Raw genomic sequence first — 15,468 nt, forward strand, 5'->3', positions numbered from 1 at the left:
TTATTACAAAATTATCCGGTTATGTCTATTTCAAACTTCTCAGCATTCTCTTCTCTTCATTGATGCCATGCAACAAAAAAATTAATATGGCATTATTTGCTCTTGCTGTGGACTCAACAGTGAAGCAACCATACAGTTGTTTTCCAGCTGTCATTGTCACTTTCACAGATGTTTTTCACAAATGTTCTAATGAAGGACAAAATTTGTTTTATAAACTGCATGTAGTCTGCACTTTGGAACAAAAAGAGTATTATATTATAAATCCTTTATAATCTGTAAAATAATAAAACAAAACAAACAAACAAAAATCCTTCTTTCTTTAAATGTTTCTTAAATACTGCACCAGTACATTTTAACATTCCGTACTCTAGCAAACCCAAGGTCTTCAGACGTGGCTCCAACATTATTTGGCCTCGGCTTCGACACTAAATATTTTATCATCTTTGATCGAATCACACACTGGGGCTGTGAAGTTTAAAAAAAAAAAAAAAAACATGGGTACTTAATGAATAAGGCATCATTGGAATTAAAAGTAATCCAGAGAATAAACACCCACAGCTAGACCTCTTTTGCAGTTTTGACCATCATTCTTTAACTTGTCTCTTACAGACTACAAAAGTCTTAAGAGTTTAGCTTAGTGTCTTACTAATGTTTTTTACTTAAAGGGATATTCCGGTGTAAATTTAATCCATGGTCTAACACACCGTGATACCAAGTAAGAACCCCCCTCAAGAGAACAAGTTTTCCGACCACTAGGTTATGTAGTTTTAGCAACATCAGCGCGATAACAATACACTGCAGTCTGTGCCTCCAACCAAGAAACAGCCATCAAAAAGCCACAAATAATGCTCAGAACTGCACCAAACTTCAGCAACAGTACAAATAGGGCAGCAGCACATAGTTTGAGGCATCAAACATCTGCTAGCTTAGCAAGATTTCTATTGAAAAGAGAACACAACTCACCACTCTCCTGCAGCAGCCTGCTTGTTGTAGGGGAGCCCTGCAAGTCGATTACCGAGTGCAGTTAGAAATGCTCAATTCTGTTCTGTTCCCTGTCCACTCTCGATAAAAACTGTTATTAATTGTTCAGTAAGACACATATGAACTTTGATTGAATTTCCATGGAGTAATAATCATACATTTTCATCCTTGAGCGGAACTCTACTGCACTCAGTAATGGACTCACAGGGCTTACCCACAAAGAGCTAGCTAGCTTGCTGCAGTTTATCTTTTTCAAACAATAAAGCGTGTCAAGTCAACCGTGGGTGAGACTGACAGCACGAAGATGGACACAAAAAAACCAGACTTTTCATTTCAATTAATTTTCAACTCAAGCTCCGTGCCAGTGCCTCTTACCTCCAGGAGCCCCCATCTTCATCCTTCATCCGATAATTCAAGACAATCTGTGGCAGGTTTCCTCTCTGAGGCCACCGAAGTCATTGAGCTGTAAAGACTTTTGTCTTCTATTCCCTCACAGATCAGAGATGAATTAATGAAGACTCATAGACACTGAAGGTCCTGGAGTTAACTGTTTCACACCAGCAAAGTTAGGAGAAGGCTCCTTCAGCAGTCACCCTTGGCAACCACTGTTTCCAGTTGCTGCCCCTTCTCATCTTTGAGCAGAAATCCAGGATTCACAGGATGGCAGACATTGACTCAACTGTCTTGGAAGAACAAAAAAACTTGTCATATGTAAAAGATTACTTTTTTTGCCTGCTGTCAAGCATCATGTGAGGATGTTTTACTATTACTTTTAATGACTTAGAAACAGATGGATCAGCAAATACAAGCTAGATATGTGTCATTGATTAAGGGTAAAAGATTACGCAGCTCAGCTTTTTTTGTCCCTCATTAACTGAAGTGATGAATCATTTCACATCAGGAAGCTCTTGACACTAGTCTTCTGTACCTTTTCTGCATATATCAAGGGCATATAGATTAACTTGCCACTTCAGACTATACATGGTTCAGAGGGACCAGGCTGACGGGCAGGTAACAGCATCAGTCTTTGAACGCAGGTGCTTTGAACCACCTTGGATCTGAATCTGCATGCGGTGACACAACAGGAAACATATTTTTATATTATCATCGCAGAGCTCTCAACAAAAACAAGGTTCAGAGTGATTAAAGTCTCAAGTGTGTTACGAAGCATTTTACAGCCCCAACAAAAATATATAATGAAACAAATATTTCTCTGAGATCCCAGTGAGAATGGGGTTCAGTCAGCACATTTCATACAGAAAGTGCTTAACACAATGAAAATACTGTCCTTGGTTTAAAATTTTTTTTTAAATAAATAAATAGATAAATAAATAATCCAAATTCCATGCATATTAACCTGATTAACCTGATGACCCATGCCCACCCCAGCACAACCCGACTTTTCCCCCCCCTGTGAGATTGTCGCGATGCCACTTCACAGCTGCAAAACATCCTAGTGACAATGAGACTGCTGTTGCTGTTGTGAAGCAGAATCTTTGGTTACTCATACGTCTTGTACTTAACTTGAATGCATCTCCGGACTAACAACCACTCTCACTGTTCAGCAAAGACACACACACACAAAATCCTAGAAACAGTATAAAAACCGACATTGTCCTCAGTCATCTCCAAAGCTCTTGATGATGCCGGTAATGTGCCCTCTCAGCAGACAAGACCTCTCCCTGTGCTTATCAGCATTTGTTGAAATTGCGAATGCACTCGACTCTGTTTATTCACAACTGTTGACATTTTGTACATCTAACCTGCGGCCACAACCTCCCTGCCCTCCACTATGTTGTCAGCCCATATCGAGCGATGCAGGAGTCCTGGTTTGCTGGAAAAATAAATGGCTAAAATTGCCTTTTTTTCCCCCCCACCTGCACTTAGCACATTTACCGTTGCCATGATGTCTGCTAATGAACCCAGGCCAAACACCAGCATGTTCCTCCACTGTGAGCACTTTCAACTTTTAATGGTACAAAGCATACCGACCACCTGACAGGAGGTGTTCTGATAAAACCAGCAGAAGAAAAAACATGCTCCTCCGAAGGTCATTTTATTGTAAAATACTAATGATAACTTCTTTATGCCTCACTATGTATTATTATCTTCATTAATACACTGATTTAACTATAGTCACAAAAAACATCCTTGCTTGATATTTCCACACAAAAAACAGACTTCACAATCAGGCCACAATCAGGAATACTGTGTATGTCTCAAAAATCACCATCAAAAATGATGATGAAAACACACATGATAATGGGTATGATTATGTTTCTTTTAATAAAAAATAAACAGCTCTGGCACATATGGGTGGCGGATTTCTTTAATTTGGCTTGTTTTCCCTCATCTGTGTTTCTACCTTTTGTACCAGGCCAACCATAGCTAATGTTTGTTCTTTCCAATACGCCATTATATTTTCTTCCGTACTTGTTAATTGGCTCTGGTTAAGTCTTTCCCTGTTTGTTTCTTTTCCGTCTCAATAGTTCTTTCAGACAAGCTTGTTATAATAAGTCCGTGTGATAACTGAGCTCCAACAAAATGTCAGCCGAGCAAATATTTCCTTTAGGAGTCAACAAAGAAAATCAATACAGAAACTAATTCAGTATCTCAGAAACAGCAATGACGGGTCCAAACTGAGCACACACACACAGTTTTGCATTAAAGTCATCTTGTCCTTGTTAAAGCCTGTTGAAGTATAAAAATGGATCTCATCCGACCAGCTCTTTCTGCTCGTGCTTTTCGCACTCTTCAGTCAGGACATTTAAAGCTGGAGTGTCGGGGCTTTTACATATAAATGCACCATTGCTACATTCAAGGCCTTTCCAGAGGAGTTCACACAAAGCTGATTAATCTCTTTGTATTTCACAGTACAGTAGAGTTTTTAATAGAAAAAGTTTCTGACGATCCCGATAAAAAAAAAAAAAAAAGTCTTCAGCAGGTTTAAAGAGAGCCCTCCTGAGGGCAGGGGAGGTCGGGTGAGCTCACCTCTAGGAGTGTCTGCCTTCTTTTCCCTCACATTCTTTGCCATTCTCCTCCATCTTTAACCTTTAGATTATGTGGTTGGTCCCAGACGTCGAACCATGCCATTGGTCACTTTGTGCCATTCTTCGAAAACCAATCAATGGTCACCAGTGCAAGTACAAACCAGTTTGGAACAATAGAAGCATGTGATAAAACAAATAAACTCATGCAAATTCAAACACTGCATGCAGCAATATGAGATCCTTGTGAAGATCCCCCACACCTTTGAATGACCTTTTCCTGACAATCCTCTCCAGGCTGCAGTCATCCCTGCTGCTTATGCAGCGTTTTCCTCCATACGTTTCCCTTCCACTTAACTTTCTATTAATGCGCTTTGATACAGCACTTGGAGAACATCCAACTTATTTTGCAATTACATTTTGAGGCTTTCCAATTTCAGTGATGGTTCTCTGCACAGCTGTCAGGTCCACAGTCTTCCCCATGATTGTGATTTTTACTGAACCAGACTGAGAGACCGTTTAAAGGCTCGGGAACCCTTTACACGTGTTTTGGATTAATTAGCTGATTGGAGTGTGACACTTTGAGCCTACAATATTGAACCTTTTCACAATATTCAAATTTGAAATGTGATGAGTCTATATACACTAAACAAAAATATAAATGCAACACTTTTGTTTTTGCTCCCAGTTTACACAAAAGAACCATTTCTCTCAAATATTGTTCACAAATCTGTCTAAATCTGTGTTGAACTGAATGTTCATTTCTCTACCATAAGCTGTCTCCAAAGGCATTTCAGACAATTTGGCAGTACATCCAAGCGGCCTCACAGCCGCAGACCACGTGTAACCACACCAGCCCAGGACCTCCACATCCAGCATGTTCACCTCCACGATCGTCCAAGACCAGCCGCCTGGACAGCTGCTGCAACAATCGTTTTGCATAACCGAAGAATTTGGGCACAAACTGTCAGAAACCGTCTCAGGGAAGCTCATCTGCATGATCGTCATCCTCACTTGGGTCGTTGTAACCGACTTGAGTGGGTAAGCGCTCACATTCGATGGTGTCTGGCACGTTGGCACGACCATCACCTCATGTTGCAGCATGATAATTCAGGGCCCCATGTTGCAAGGCTCTGTGCACAATTCCTGGAAGCTGAAAACATCCCAGTTCTTGCATGGCCAGCATACTCAACGGACATGTCACCTATTGAGCATGTGTGGGATTCTCTGGATCAGCATATATGACAGCATGTTCTAGTTCCTGTCAATATCCAGCAACTTCACACAGCCGTTGAAGAGGAGTGGACCAACATTCCACAGGCCACAATCAACAACCTGATCAACTCTATGCGAAGGAGATGTGTTGCACTGAGTGAAGCAAATGGTGGTCACACCAGATACTGACTGATTTTCTGACCCCCCCCCAATAAAGCAAAACTGGACATTTTAGAGTGGCCTTTTATTGTGGCCAGCCTAAGGCACACCTGTGCAATATTCATGCTGTCTAATCAGCATCTTGATATGCCACACCTGTTAGGTGGGATGGATTATCTCGACAGAGGAGAAGTGCTCACTAATACTGATTTAGACAGATCTGTGAACAGTATTTGAGAGAAATGGTTCTTTTGTGTACATAAAAAAAATGTTTTAGATTTTTGAGTTCAGCTCATGAAAAATAGGAACTCTGATTATCTTTCTTACACATTAGAACATCAAATCTGTTTCATAACTGACCTCATCGGCAGTGATGTTAATGCATGCAGCTTAAAACACATTTTACTGTCCTAAGTGACGAGCACTCATTCAAGGCACATTTCCTCATATCAGTGGCCCCGGGGCCTCTGTGTCAATGAATGTGTTTACACACATGCAGCACTCTTCTAAATAAGCCCAGACCAAGCCAGGTCTGTATTTTTTTATTTGTTGCACTGTTTGCCTGCACCTCCATGCCCCCCTGCCACAAATATAAATAGATTAATCTAAACATTGCTATGGAAACAGAGCGGGGCAACTGTAAATGGTAGAAAGCAGATGTTTATGGGATGAGGTGCACATATTTATCAGTGCCTGTGTTGATCGGGTTTTTAAAATCAAGAGATTTGAAAACATAACACATTCTTTCATCATCCTCATGTTAAACAGGGTATTGTAATAATTTCTTTTTCCTGTTTCCAGGTTGATTAAGAAGAAAGCACACCACGTCCTTAGAGGTGCTTCTTTTTGGGGACGTCTCTTCTGTTTTGCTTTGGTTTTTTTTGCCCACTTTGTTTTTGTTACACAACCACACTCTAACTACGAATGTCCCTATGTATGATGCTGACATAACGCGAAGCAGACATTAATCAAACAGATGAGTCACAAAACATGATGTTCCAATCAAAACCATCAAGCTCTATTACCAAAACTACCTTGAATGTGCTTAGGTGCACAGTTACACACTGTAAATCACTGGGATACAAACCAATGACTTTTTAAAGCACTTACATTTAAAGCAAAGTTGTATTTCTGATCAGCTATGGATGTAATTTCTCCTCCTCTTTTCACGTGTTGAGAGATTTAGGATATAAGATGGAGGCTGTGATAAGGATGAAAGCTTCCATACCAACTGTTACATCAGTGCAGTGCCATTTCCTCGGCCCTGTATACGTGCTCATTGCTCACTTGCATCAGTGAGGCCTATAATTGTGTGTGCCGATGCTACAGATGCTGCCTCCCCTTTGCAGAACACATAATGTGTCCACCAATCTCCATCCAGGCGAATTAACTATCTTTAGAAAAGTACACTGAGTCTCAGTAATAGGCAGGAATAACCAGAAAAAATTGTTACCGGCTTAATCAGCTGTGCTCGCATAAGCTTGTGTTGAATTTCAAGGAATGGGTTACAGATTGAGATCTGTGTGTTTTTACTCATTAACTTTGTTCTCAGGTCAAAACATTATGGAAATTTAAATTACTATAATTTACCAACAATGTGGCTGCATTTCTTCTCGGCCAGTTGTACTTTGTCTGCCCAGAAAAGACATATATGTCAGGAAGAAGTGAAGACCGTCAAGACCACTTAATTTGAGTCCATGACTAGTAAAAACATTTAGAGAGAGAGAGATTTGTCTTACTGTAATATACAAATGTAATACAACTTGTGAGTTATGTAATAAAACTTAAATTATTTGGCGTATTCTTTAAAAAAATGGTTTGAAATTTGGATAGGAGACACAATGTGACAACAGAATAAAACAAATAATAGTAAGATACAATATTACAAACAAAAATCAATTCAAGTATGATCTATACTTACATAAACCAAGAATTATGCACGCAAAAGCAGGCATGCTGACTGAGACTGTCACGTTCCTTTAGAATGAGATCACACGCAGCAATCATCTCTGACAGTTTCAGCAGGAAGAGGCAGCGTAGAGCGTCATCAGAACACACGACTTCATTCAATAGTTTTGATATCTGTGTTCATGTACAGGCTCCTGGGGTGGAGTTGCCAGCCTAAAGAGAGATTTATATGTAAAAATCAAACATCGGTTTCTGCACTTGTGCTCAAGTGCAGAAACACAATTTTTACATTCAATTGTTGAGCATAGTGAGTGGAGCACGATATTTCTGCGCTCAGCCATTCTGACACACACACACATGCATGCATGCACACACAAACATTATTGTGGCAATTTGAGTTTCAGCATCTTGCCAACGGATACATCAACATGCAGGATCGCGATGATCCGGGGATCGAACCTACCAGCTGTTGCCAGCCGCAGTCAGGCGTATTACCTGCACATACCCATACAATCTTAACCTGAGCATTTTAACATGATTTAAATCAATAACAACAGATTTAGATAACTGTGCAGCAGAGGTTTATCACACCTCATGAAAGCACACGTAATTGATCTTCATTTGGAGGCCTTCAAAAACATGGCAAGACCTGGACTTCACACTGGAGCCTTGCACAGATGTGCATAGCGCTCAAACCTGCACAACATATATTTGACATACATTTTATTGCGTCGTCGGCTGTGATACAGGAGGTGCTGGAGGAATGCCGTGAATTGTATTTGGAAGGTCTAAATTCAAAAGTTCTTGAGTTGGCTTAGGAAACACATTCACCTGAAAATTGTGTGAAGCATTACACACATTAGGAAATATTCAAAACAGTAACAATCTATTAAATCTGGCACTTCCAGTACAAATATTAAATGCATTTTTTTTTTTAAAATCAAGAAGCATTTATGAGGACCCTGTTGAAGCATGTCCAAATGACATTAAAGCCTCTTCAAACTAAATATGGAAATGATGACTGTATAATAAAACGTCTCTATCATTGAGTGTTCCTCCATCATGAATTATTGAAGACCTTGCTCCACTTCATTGCTAACTGCACCATCAGATGCGCTCCTCTAAAAACTAAGGACTGCGGCTGGGAAAGCCTGGTTAGAATGTGTCTTCAAGTTTGAACAATTACCCCGCTGTGCATCTATTAACCTGCGCCAACTGTTTGATAGTTTGATCAACCGTTGAGCCGCCACAGTATAATAAACCAGTACTTCAATGAATAACCCACGGTGTGTAATTTATAAATTTCTTCCAACACTTTGAGAGTGTAATCAAGCACGCAATCCCTTCGGCTTGGTAGCATCCCTCAACATATCAGCTTGCCTGAGTTGCTGGTGCTGTGAACAGCAGGTGGAAAGAACCCAGTGCCACTGATTTGTCTGCGCTGGGCTGTCAAACGTCGGCGGTGCAACATTTACCTGTGATTTCATTTACCACCATTTGTCGGTGTCAATCCATTGTCCGTGCAGCCCTGTAGATTATCATAGCAACATACAATTAGTGTCTTTAAAAGCTCCCCCGCAATCATCTGCCCCACACCTGTCTACTTGTTCTGCCCTCACCTGACAGCATGTCAGTCAAGTTTAATTAAGCAAAAACAAATGCTGCCAGTAGAGATATGACTGCAGGCTTAATTGTGGGAGCACTTTCTTGAGAGCAATCTGAGGCTTTTCACTGCTGAGTTTGAGAAAAAAGGGCCCGTAAATGTAATTACACGAGACAAGAAATGGACTCGGCACCATCTATAGTCAGTCCGTCTGGTTTCAGCGGGCAGCGGGAGTGTTAAAAACCTCATCAGTCATCATGGATTTAAATGGGCCTGATGAAACAAAGTCATGCTTTCGGCTCACGCTCGGTGATGAAGCACAGAAACACCGCCGTGCCAGTGATCATTTACTGCGATCATTAGCTGCTTCTGTTCCTAAAGAAGTTACTGATCAAAAGACTTGACTTTGTTCAAGTTATAAACTGACCAACTGGACTCGGCTCATTTCCAGCTTTCCAGAGAACTCTTTATTACATTTTTATGGCCTCTTTTATAATGACAGCCGGATGTCTCATTATAAAATAAAAATAAAGTTATTTGCATGCAGCATATGAGGGTAAAACGCTCCCCCTTTAGTGGTGTTAAGTGGATGGGCCAGATATTACAGGGCGTTAATGCAGTCTAAGTAGCAATTATCAGAACTGCAGGAAGTCATTTTCTTCATGATCCAGTGAGCTGATGAAGGCAAGACATAAACTTGAACAATGTCTGATGATGTGATTAGCATAATGGAAGTCTCACACTGTTCCTGCCAAAACTGCAAATGTAGAGATTGTCCAGAAATATGACAGGACTGGTTTACTGAGAAAAAAAAAAACTGCTGGACCAACAAAAAAGAAAACTTGTTCCTTTAAATACATTTCAAAGCAATTGTGTCAAAGGTGCCGTATTATGGTCATTTTCATACTTTCATTTAGTCTTGTTGGGGCTCGTGGAAGCAGTCTTTCTCTCAGTGCCTCATTATGGTGATATGATACAGGCATACAGCCAACAGCAAGAGGTATTTTAGCCGACTTAAATGAGACCAACCTCAGAAATACATATCCATTAAGTGTGCATTATGTTCTGAGCTTATTTGGTGCTTTACCTTGCCGTTACGTGCTGCCGTAAACACTTTGCTTTTGTATTTCGTTGTATGAGTATGTTTCTTTTGCTACACTTTTGTTCTCAGGTCTAAATGAGATTTCAGTGGGACATGCCAAATTAGATGAAGCTTAAAACTGCTGTGCCTCTCTCTCTCTCTATGCCCAGCCTGCTCTGACTGGTGAAAAGTTATGCCTTAAATCATGTTTTGAAGATAGCTTGTAGACCAGCAGGTAACTTTTATGTTAAATGTTGTTCATTTTCAGTGGATATGGTGGTGTGATGTCTCCTGAACTCCCCATGATGAATGTGCTCATACAGGACAGATGAAAAAGTGGGCAGGCCACATGTAAGGAAGGTCGGAGTCCTCACATCTGAACATTACGTGTGGTGGTGGTGTTCGACAGAGAGCTAGAAAACCTTGATATCAAGCCTCCACTTACTTTTCAAGCAAACTGATGCTTTTACCTATCAAGATTTGGACTGAGAAACTCGAGTCTTTGTCTTTAATTTTCCATCACTAACTTTTCCATTTGAATAGGTGGCTCATCCCTTTTGTGAGGGGCTGACAGCAGCAGAATTAATGTTGAACACCACGAGGTGTAAGATAGACAGTTCTGCAAAACACTAGTCTACAGCTGAGAGCTTTGTTGAGAAAAGAATTGACCTTGATTTGATAAAACTCGTATAAAGCCTCACCAGGTTCTGACAGACATAATCTGAATGCACGTTTAGTTTGTAGAGTTTGAATCAAAAACTCTCAGCCAGGAGAAAATGGCATTCTCCTAAAATCTGATGACCAAGATTACTACTGCCGGGCAAACTTTTTCATTGGAGCTTTACCTTGAATTAAAGAAAACAAAAAACAAAAAACATGCCTAATATCTGAAACAGGAGTTTCTTGTTGCTGTTGTGAATTGTTAAATCTGTGGCTCAGATCTGCCGCTTTTTACAAAACAACCCAGTCTAACGCTGTCCTGCCCAGGACGGTGCAGTGATTGGAATTCAATTCTTGTCTCCGATGCAGCCAATTCAGCCACCAGCTCGTCTGCTGACCTCCTGCGGCTACTGGAGCACAGATTAGTTTCTTGTCTTAATTCTTTTTGTGCAAAGACCGGTTGATTACTACTTCCTCTTTCGTGTTAATACCTGTCAGTACGGATGTTGTGTTCACCTGTCGAGCACAGCTCTGCTATGTTATGCTGTGCGCCTTTTAAAAGTTTTGAGGTTTGATGGGTTTTTTCGTGCTTTTCCCCTGTACATCCCAACTATCCTTAGTTGAGCTCTTAGGAAGAGTGGTCCGTCCATTAAAAGTAGAGTTGGTGGTTTAATCCAGAGCACCTCCTCTCCACATGGTTAAGTGTCCTTGACTGAGACTCTGAACCCTGAATTGCTCCCGATGGCCTGGCCAGCTACAGCTACAGTGAGAGTGTGCGTGCGTAGGTGAATAGAAGATACATTTGTGAAGCACTGTGAATGAAAAGTGCTGTTTAAGAGCTGTCCATTTACTGTATTGTTTGTGAAATATTTTTTTTTCAATCAGTGTGTTTGGCTGTGTTTATCTACCTCCAGCTGAGTGTTTGTGTGCATGTCTCGGGACTTGTTAAGGCGGAGAGGTTATTAAGGAAAAAACAAAAAGTGATGCTATTGTGGACAGCAGAATCCGACTCAGCCCCATTAATAACACATAACACATTCTACATACACGACCAAGTTCACACGTCTGCCAGCACATAAAAACGTAGTCTTGGGGGCCTTTACACCCTCTAGGATGTGAAGGGCATTACTGGGATTTTACCTTTTATTTCAGCGATGTAGCTTAAAATGTCTTTCATCTAGAATTAACATTTTAGGTTTTTAAAAGGGAAAAGGATTGTCCTCCCTGTTTTCCTTGGAAAACATTTATAGGACAGATATCAGCTACAGATAAAGTCATTTCTGGACATATTTCTGGAGAGAGCATCAAGGCCTCTGATAGGTTTGCTTTTAGCTCAGGTCATAGAGGAGGTTGTACATTAATTACAAAGGTTGTTATTTGTAATCCTTGTGCAAGACAGCGATTGCTTACGATGTGCGTATCTGGGGGAAAATGTACATTACATTACATTTACATTTACATACATGTACATTTAAGCGGAAGCATCTTCCAAATGAAATTCCTCGAGCCGATCCAAAGGATCAAGAAAACTCATCCGATTCTATTCTATCTTCACTGTCAGGAAGAATCGGGGCATCCCTAAATGCAAGTGTGTAAAACAGCCTACATATGGTAACAATGTCAGACCCAAGCTGGTTCACATTGGTGGCATTTACACTTGGAGACTGGGGACACTAATGGAAATGGCTTATTTTCATCTGAACATTTTCCAGCCGGCTTTAGTGGCGACAAAACCAGATATCAAGATACTGAGACAAGCTCAAACTGTGGTTGTGGCAACATTAAACCAAAACTTTTCCTAATCTATACCAAATGGTTCTCATGCCTAAACCTAACCACACTGTCAGCCCAGCATTGTCACAATGAAGCATTGCAGCAAACCCTCTGAACAGAAACATATTCCTTTTCAGCATCTTTGCCATTCGTTGAAAAGACAGATTACAGTAATTGCACAACAATGTCAACTTGGTGTACATGACCAGGTAGGATTAGTGGTATGGCCTGTACATGCATTTATTAATACATTATACATTTATACACCTCTCCTCTTCACTCTGCCACTCACCCGCTCTCCTTCATGGACACTGTCCTGCTGAGTTCTCATTCATGTGAGCACGTCGCACCTCTTCCTTCATTTTCTCAGAGAAACAGTCCTGCGGGATCCGGGCAAAAGGTCATCATGAATGCACAAGCACACACCAGACACTGATGTGAGCATCTTAAAATTCCCCACACAACGTATTTTCATTATTCTAATGGATGTATTCCGGTGCTTGGTGTGTGCGTACACTACATTGTGGCCTCCATACTAAGTCTGTCTGCAGTAAACTGGTTCATACTGAAATGAGTCTTTCCCACTCCAGCATTGTTCATCAAGTGGTTACACCCTGACATGTTTGGCTTCCCAGGCTGGTTAAAAATCACATTCTAATAATGTGTTAGGGGTTCATTTTCAGTGATACCATTATCTAATGTGAGATAATTTATCTTTACTGGCAGTTGCAGGTAATCTGTAGGCTTATTATTGCATTAAACAATTCCGGCAAGAAAAATAAATGAGAACAGCTCAGTGTGTTCAGACGCCTGTAGAATAATGCCAGGAGCACTTACAGAGGTTTTGATGGGAAAAATAATTCAGCTTGTAACCTTTCAAAAGAACCCAAAACATCCCCGTACTCCAAATAGTTACAACAACAGCTATGAGTTTATATTGGCCTCGACTGGGAAAGGTGTTTTACAGTGATTTTGCATACATTTTAATGCAAATCATTCATTCATTTTTACCAGGGTTTGCTCAATGAGCTAAAATATATGAAACAAACACTTGGCAAATTGCAACAGTTCGATGTGGATGAATGAAGCATACCCACTGATGAGGGCTATATAATCTTTTTTTTTCCATTTAATCCTCATTCTAAATCTGTATTGATTGATTTTTTTTGGTCCCTTGGGAGCAGCAGAATAGGCTGTAATCAAAACATTTGACATGGGGTTGCTTACTAACACATCATATGACGCACAAAAAGCAACATTATTATTCAACTGGAGTCCTGTCTGTGGTCACCTCAGTGTTTCTTTTTGTTGCCTGCTGCAGCCGGAATGAAAATATGACATTATCGTAATGTTGTGGCGCTTGAAAACCAAAACAAAGAGCTGAAAGACACTAAAATGCTCTTTAAAGCTGAGGAGAACTAAAACTGTGTTAAATCTCTCTGGGTTTTCTCATAAAAAAGTGAGCCCTTCTCACAGAGTCTTTTGATCAATTTTGGAAATACAAAATGAAAGAATATGAAATATGAAATTTTAATCAAAGCCCTATCAATAATTCATTGGATTTATGTTTTCCTTCACTTCTAATAAAAGTTAAAAAAAACAAAAAAAAAACCACAAGGACAGCTAGAAACAAAATATAAATGCATCCAGAGGTGTTGACTCAAACTGTCAACAGATGCCGGTATGAATGCTGAAAATTCTAATTCAGAATTACACCTCGGTGTCATCTTGCACACCATGTTCTTGGAGCGTCAAGTCAACTCCAATTATTTATTCTGCACTCGAGTCTTTATCTGTAGGCTGCTGGTGTGTCTCTGCCCGCAAACCAATCCCTACATCTGAAACAACCCACAACGGAGCCGGCCACTTCCCTCCTTCTCATTTAGCACCTCGCTCCACTCTCTCATTCTGTTTCCGTCCCACTCGCTCTTCCCCTACCGTGTTTGTTTACTCATTCCCTTCCCACTTCTTCCTCTGTGTCTCCTATCGATGGATTCTAAAGTTCAGTGTCTTCGGTCTTCTGAATGCCAAACAGTGTCTGAACTGTCCTGCCACTGAGCTCGGAGCCTCCACGGAGAAACACAGATCAATACACTCAGTCTGGTTCTGACTTTTACTGAACACGCATGTCACGAGTTTAAATCAGAGGTTATACAGTGCTGTTCACGTTGTCTTTACAGATTTGATGAAGGCTCAAGGATTTTCGTTTATGTAGGACTTGAGGGGAAATGGAATGGCTACCTGATCATGTTTTTCTGTTAACATAAGGAGAAAATGTTATTAACCTACAAATAACAACCTACAACAACATATTTAATTTGTTTTCTGCCAAAACATCAGATCTTACAATCAGTTCATGTTAATACAAAAAAATGGGTCCGTGTGTCCTGGAAATGAATTACATCATTTTGACTGAATGGACACCTCAAATTTAAAACACTCATATGTTGAAAATGTGGGTATTTTAATAACAAAAAATAACTCAGTTTTTCACAATATTTTATGCTGTGTTGTCATACGTAGATTTAAAAAAAATTGTTTTGCTACAAGGTTGGGACTGTCTTCCACTTGTGGGCTTATTATTTGTTTCCCTCTTTTTCTTTCAAGCAACTTTATATTAATGTTTTTTTCAGAAAGGTAATTTGGAGAATTTGGACCTTCTTTTTTCATGGAACAGTTATTTTGAATAGCGTGTTCTGTTTGTGTGTGTTTGTGAAATTGTGGTCTCAAAGACATAATTGCACACATGCTGTAGTTTGAGGAAATCACAAATCCATCTCTGAAGCTTAACAGCAGTATTTTTACATCTTCTTCCCCAGTCAAACCTCCAACAACGTGTCTGCGTGGCTGGGTTTCTTTCTCGGGCCTATAATCACATTGCTCTTCTGCACAGTTTCTTTTGGACGATTGAAAAGCCCAACCTGAAAGCACACTGATTGCTCGCTCTGCCATCACACACGCTGACTCTAAGAAAAAAACAAGATTCAGTCTGAACTTGTCAGTGTGTGATCTTACAGCCAGCCTTTAGACGAGGGAACCAGCGAGCTACACTCTAATAAATAAGGGGATAAAAGAGGTTCTTCCTGAAGGGCTGAGTTTCT

At 40.3% G+C, this 15,468-nt stretch overlaps 1 long non-coding RNA gene across 1 annotated transcript; it reads right to left on the bottom strand.

The window, feature by feature from the left end:
• Positions 1–6,888: 6,888 nt before the first annotated feature.
• Positions 6,889–15,466, bottom strand: LOC119010986. The gene is made up of 4 exons (XR_005072103.1): positions 12,660–15,466; positions 8,726–8,778; positions 7,264–7,463; positions 6,889–6,974 (listed from the first exon to the last, which is right to left on the bottom strand). It is a non-coding gene; the product is annotated as an uncharacterized LOC119010986 (long non-coding RNA).
• Positions 15,467–15,468: the final 2 nt, after the last annotated feature.

Source organism: Acanthopagrus latus, chromosome 21, assembly GCF_904848185.1.
Source record: "Acanthopagrus latus isolate v.2019 chromosome 21, fAcaLat1.1, whole genome shotgun sequence".
Taxonomy (NCBI): Eukaryota; Metazoa; Chordata; class Actinopteri; order Spariformes; family Sparidae; genus Acanthopagrus; species Acanthopagrus latus.